The sequence below is a fragment of the Heptranchias perlo genome, chromosome 8 (genome assembly GCF_035084215.1).
Source record: "Heptranchias perlo isolate sHepPer1 chromosome 8, sHepPer1.hap1, whole genome shotgun sequence".
In the NCBI taxonomy this organism is placed as follows: domain Eukaryota; kingdom Metazoa; phylum Chordata; class Chondrichthyes; order Hexanchiformes; family Hexanchidae; genus Heptranchias; species Heptranchias perlo.
In genome coordinates, this window is record NC_090332.1 from 21,327,617 (window position 1) to 21,333,261 (window position 5,645).

General features: G+C 40.5%; 1 long non-coding RNA gene across 1 annotated transcript; it reads left to right on the forward strand.

Moving 5' to 3' along the window:
• The first annotated feature begins 3,676 nt into the window (after positions 1 to 3,676).
• On the forward strand, positions 3,677 to 5,256 carry LOC137324158 (uncharacterized). Its single transcript, XR_010963517.1, has 3 exons — positions 3,677 to 3,731; positions 3,873 to 3,993; positions 4,647 to 5,256. It is a non-coding gene; the product is annotated as an uncharacterized lncRNA (long non-coding RNA).
• Positions 5,257 to 5,645: the final 389 nt, after the last annotated feature.

Sequence of the window (5,645 nt, forward strand, 5' to 3'; positions counted from 1 at the left end):
CCTTTACAAAACTTAGTAGGTATTATTGTTATGTTGTTAGAGATTGTAAAATCATTAATTATGTTAATTAGACCTAATTTAAGTAGGCTTAATTTACATATATGAATAAGACTACTTATAAACCAGCTGGTCTAGCTATAAGTGAAAAATTAGAAATACTTGTTATACAGCAAAATACCCAGGAATTGCTGTTAACTATTAACTCTACCCTTATGGTCAATTCAGTAAAAAGCTTCTCCTAAGTACGCATGATGGCATATCTCACTGGCTAGCAATGCTCAGTGCCATGAAGTGGTGTGATGTGGGTCTGTGCCTTCAAACTCCATCACCAACTCTGGTGCCTCGTCATTATCAATGACTAATCAGGCCAGTCAGGGACTTCTGCAGAGAGTGGTGAGAGAGGATGTCAGGGAGAGAGTTTTCACCCTCTCCCACCCACACACACTCAGATTGCTCTCATGAACCTTCTAAAGGCTGGTTTCAGAGCGGCATTGGCTGAGGGGTCAAAAACAAGGGGCCACAGATACTAGATTAAATGTAAGAGATTTCGAACAGAGGGCAGGAGAAACTTCTTCACACAGAGAGCTGTGAGGCTGTGGAATTCACTTCCAGAGTTAGTGGTTGAGGCAGAAACTATGTCAACATTCAAGATTAGATTGGATAGGTGGATGAAGGAAAACAGGTTGAAGTGATATGGGAACAGGGTGGGTAAATATGATTAGAACTATTTCCTCATGTGGAGGGCAAATGCCGACACGGACTAGTTGGGCCGAGTGGCCTGTCTCCAAGTTGTAACTTCTATGTATTTCTGGGAACTGGATGCTCATCCATCTGTCCTTTCATGATGGATAGTATATATAATGCAGGAAGACTCAATAGGGAAAAAGGGAGAAAATAATAAATGAAAAGAAATCTTACTCCTTAAAAGGAATAAATAACCATTCCAATTATATGTGGAGAGTGATAAAGGGAAGAAAAGACACCAAAGAGAAAAAAATTAAATGGGAACTAGAGAAATGGACTGAGAGTGAGAGCAAGAAAGAGAAAAGAAAGACTAAAACAAGAGACAATGAGAGAAAAATCAGACAGAGAAACAAAAAGAAGACAGAAGGAATTAAGATGTGTGTCAAGGGAACAATTGTTCTGAATCTCATTGCTCAACCACAATGGTTAAAAACTACGAGGGAGAATATCTGTGGAGTTCTCCCAATCTCCCATCATAACATTGGCAGAAGATCAGCGGTAAACCCTGAAGAAACAGCCATTTTTTTCCATTTATACTTTTTCTCCAGGAGTTCTGTCAATCTTTTGCTCAAGAACTCCCATGGAAGTTCCAAGCTTATTTCTGCAGTTAGGATACAGCATTAAGATCCTGGCTTAAACATGGAGGTCTGGCTTAAATACAAGCAGCTCTTATGCCCATTGTGATCTTGTACAGGATTGACAGTGTGCCCACATCTCCCTGATGCTCTTAAGTGGATGGTCTTTTGAAAGTCAGAATTTACATGAATGAGGCCTCGTAGGGTTGCTGACACCCATGAAATTGTACCCCAGTCAGAGCTAGCACCTTCAGGAGAGAGAAAAGAGGAAGGGATAAAAAAACTTTAAAAAGCCAAATTCCTCCTGTTCCTTTCTATGACAGTCCATGTCTACTTTGTGTAGAATAATGAATTGTTTACTGTTAAGTGGATAGTCTATTGGACACACATTGCAAATGCTAACCTGTTAATCATTCATCTATTTAACTAGTAAAATCATTTAGCCTGCTAATCCTTCATCTATTTAACCAGCATAAACATCATACTTGAATCTCTTCAAGTAGTCAAAACTATCTGATTATATGTAAATATAAAACAGCATGCTTCCAAATAAATGAGTCCTTGCGCTACAGTGGATATCTGTATGTGTTCTTCTTCTGAGTATATAAAGGATTGAAGGAAATGAGTTACACACTTAGCAGGAGTGCACAGTGTTACTGGAGCAGTTATTACATTCCCGGGGTTTCTTTCATCCATCTCTCATTCATGTCGATGAGATGAGACAGTGTACATTTGATGCAGGCTTTAGCTGGGAATCAACAAAGCCCACTCTGACCGCGCGCGCCCCCCTCCCTCCAGAATAGTAAAATGACATGCTTCTTGTGTTCCTGTTCTGGTTAGTTTTCCTTGCACAAAAAATGGCAACATTTTCATTGAAATAAACTGGTTGGATACAAGTGATGAAAAAGATATAAATTAAATATATCCATATCTTAAAGACTCAAGTACATTTCCAATAGTTTGTTGCCATGGTGTTATTACTGGGAATATTTGTATATGAATTTGGATTTCCCAGTGTTCACAAGAAGCTTTTTGGGAATAATACTCAGGCTGAATATGATTGGATGATGTCCAATGACTAACAATGTGTCATTTAGTATCATGTGTTTTGCATCTTTTTGTTTCTTGTATATTTCTCATCTAAGGTGGACTGAGTTAGACAGAGAAGAAGACAGATGGTCCTTGCAGCAGTTAACAAGTGCACGTCATCCTGATGGTCTGCTCCATGTAATTCTGGATCCACTGAAGCCAAGGCCTCCTCCTCAGTTTTGTTCAACTACAGCCCTTCATAAATGGCAAAGTTATGAAGGGCACAGCAGGATAGCACTATTCTGATCACCCGACCTGCAGCAAACTGCAGATGTTCTCCCAGGCAGTGAAAGCACGCTTTCAACAGCCCAATGGTCCACTCAATCACCAACCTAGTAGATACATTTGCCTCAGTGTAGCACTCCTCTGCTGCTTTTCAAGGCATTCTGATTGGGGTCATTAGCCATGTAAGCAGGGGGTATGCTTTGTCACTCAGAAGTCGTCCGTGTACTTGATTCTCTTCCCTGAAGAGGTCAGGGAGGGCCAAACGATGAAGGCATCATGACAATTTCTTGCATATTGGCCATTGATGTGGAGGATCCTCTGATTGTTGTCACACACCACTAGAATATTGAGAGAGCGGAATCCTTTTCTGTTCTTGTAGCTGAGGGGGTGTTCAGTGGGCGCCATCAATGCAATGTGGTTGCCATCGATTGCACCCTGGACCTCGGGGAAGCCAGCAAGTTGGTAACCCTACAAAATTGGATGGCCGTATCTGTCTGTTGCCTTGCTGTGATGCCAAAGTTTATGAATTAGGCCGCTCTGCTGTAAAGGGCGTCAACGAGCTGACGAATGCTTGTACTGCTCTCTGGTTGAAGTTGCAGAGATCCCCGGTGGCTGCCTGAAATAATCCTAGAAGTTGAGGGAAGTCATCACCTTCATAGCCACTGAGGGAGCAGTGCAGGCAGTTGAGTGTGGCTGCAGGTCTTCCTGCACCATGTCACAGAAATGTCCTGTTGCCTCTTTGGCAAAGCACACTCTTATGCAGAGATCCTCAGAGAGATCCTGATATAACCTGAGTTTCCTGTATATTCTTTGTGGGAGGTGGGTAATATCTGGTGGGCTGCATCCTCCTTGAATGGTGTCTGATTCTCCTTTACTCCATCACATGATGGGAAAAATAATATAATGTGGGAAGGGATTTCTGTCAATCACCATTACTCTGTCCCTAATTCTTTTTTGTTTAAAGTCAAGACTTCCACACAATAGGAGGCCATAGCATGAATGAGCTCCATGTGAGGATGCTATTGTTAACTCATTCAAGGAGGGACAGTCTGAAAGACATTGGGACTGTGGAGTTTGGGGAGGTGTGCAGAGTTGCTGGTATGTACCATATTAATTATAATTCAGTGACTTGCTTATATTACAATCTGTGCACAAGTGCATAATAGTGCATGTAACAACAACACAGAAACCAATGGATGTGCGCATATGTACCAATAATGTCCCATCTGCTCTTTACAGAATAAGGAGAACCCAGTAGTCAACCTGATATACCCAAAGATCACCATATTTAACACATTTCAGTATGAAAGCAAGACTCGGGGCAGAGTTAATACAAATGGAAAGTCCGTTACCGCCTTCTGTAAGTTTTGCTGCCATTTGCTGATGTCTATTTTTTCACCAAATCAGAGAAAATATGACTCTAAAAGAACCGTCACAAATTGGATTTTTGTTTGTGCTGCCTAAATTGAATTTTTGAAATTATATTTCTGTAATGCTAGATCCGGCATATATGGGGTTAACTCTCAGGCTGCAGACAGCAATTTTTCTCAACAATAAGCCAGTAGCCCAGAACTAGTCTGGCTACAATAGTGATTTGAAGTTTAAATAAGTTATACATTATGTATAATCTCATGTGGAAGGAGGTGTCTGTGATTATGAGTAGCACCTCAATACCCCAAGAACCCTCATACAGTGTCAGTAGAAGCTTAATGACCTCACAAGATCAGCAAAGTTAAGTGAGTTGTCAGGTAAGTAGCAGGAAAGCGTACTGAAACACAAAGAGACAAATGGATGCTCCTTGCCCCAATATTCCTTTGAGGCATCACATGGCATTTTTCTCCTTGCCCCAGAAGATCCAAAACACACAGTGCTAGCACATTGAATTCTCAAATCCTAGGTTCTTATTCTCTTCTACCTACTGTTATTACCATTCATTCCATGGATCCTGACAGATTATGACTGCAGGATCTGATGACTGCTACAGCCAATTAACAAAATGCATTCCTCTTGCAGGAGAAGACAGCATATAATGCCAGGGAATGGTAAACCACTGGGGAGAAAGCACAGACATCCACACATTAACTCATCATGAAGAGGAAGCACAGTCAATCATTGTAATCAACTTTGGTCTGGTAAACGGGGATAGAAATCTGGGAGTCAATATGATTTCAGTGGGCTTGTCATCACATACATCTTTTTGTATATATTGTTTCTATGTATTCTTCAATCTGAATTGAACCTGGAGCTATTGAACATTGGTTAATTTGCGATATTTTAATACAATCTCACAACATTATCAGTTACAGCAGGGATGAGAAGGACATTTGTGTTTTACATTCTGAACCTGCATTTCTATGACTTGGCATGTTCCATCTTTGGCTGGGAGATAAGATGCTGGCACATGTGTTATTAAACAAATGAGCACAGTACCTAAGCAACCTGAACCATTAGCAAACTTGCAACTAATTGGAAGCCCTCAACACGTGGTGACACCTTAGCTGCAGGCAACGGGAACAATTCCCATCAACCACAGGAATGCAATTAAAAAGCACTCAACTAGTTGTTTGAACATTATTGTTATTGCTGCGGATGATATGAGATAATAGATCTCAATGTACCAGAAAGCCAACCTTCAGTAACATTAAAGGCAAGAATCATTCTGTAATCATTGGAGAAAATGCAATGTACAAAGTATCTCCTTTATTGTCCATAAACAGTTTTAAAGTATTAATTAAAGTGTTAACCATGATTGATGATAGAGCTATCAAGTAAATGAGAATAATTTCACAACTGCCAACTCTATTGGTTGGATGCCACGAAACTTGGGCTGTAGTCTATGCAGTTTTCTTTTGTATCTAAAGGCACTTTTGCATTACCACTTGTTTAGTTCAGATCATGGGAGAGTGATGTTGATATGCTGGCTCTCTATATCTAAATTGTTAAATCGGCTTCCTTATCTTGCTTCCTTATCTTGCTGCAGAATCATCGACTCAGCTTTCTATCACTGAGGCA